Source organism: Rana temporaria (genome assembly GCF_905171775.1).
Source record: "Rana temporaria chromosome 4 unlocalized genomic scaffold, aRanTem1.1 chr4h, whole genome shotgun sequence".
NCBI lineage: Eukaryota > Metazoa > Chordata > Amphibia > Anura > Ranidae > Rana > Rana temporaria.
The window spans coordinates 414862-415680 of NW_024404442.1; positions in this window are offsets into that span (position 1 = coordinate 414862).

Consider the following 819-nt stretch of genomic DNA (forward strand, 5'->3'; position numbering starts at 1 on the left):
TGGTAGCAGCGCCACCACCACAAGTGAGCAGGGTACAGCAGCCCCTGCCACATCTTCATCTGTTTCCAGCAGGTCATGCCCCCCCGCTCCCTCTAGTAGAGGTACTGGTACCGGCAGCCAGACCTCTACTTCCACAGCACCCTCCACGTCTGTGTCCCGCACTGCCGTCCGGCGCCAGGCGTCGATTTCAGACGCCTTTGACCGCACCACTCCCTTCCCCCCTGGAGACCGACGTGTGCGTTCCCTCAATGGGCTCCTGGCAAGGGTTATTGCCCAACATCTGCTGCCCTTCAACATAGTTGACAGCAACCCCTTCAGGCAGATGTTGGAGCAGGCCCAACCCCAATGGCGTGTCCCCAGCCGCCATTTCTTTGCCAGGACTGGTGTCCCTGCCCTACACCAGCACATTGTGCAGAATGTAACCCTGTCGCTGGATCACGCTGTCAGCGACAGGGTTCATCTGACAATGGATGGCTGGACCAGCAGGCATGGGCAGGGACGCTACATCAGCTTCACGGCCCATTGGGTTTCCCTCCGAGGCGTCGGTGAGGGATCGTCGGCAACCGATCTTGTGGTGCCGCCCCGGGGTGTCCAGGGGAGAACTGCTGGTCTCCCTCAAGCCACTGTCTCCGCAGCTGCTGAGCCTCCCAGCAAGCGCCCCCGTAGCTACTCAAGTGTGGGGCACGTGCGCTGTCAGGCCGTGCTCCAGCTTGTTAGTTTAGGGGACCGGAGACACACTGCAGAAGAAGTGCTGAAAGCACTTCAAGCTCAGGTCCAGAAGTGGCTGACACCCCGAAGGCTCCAGCCAGGTATGGTTGT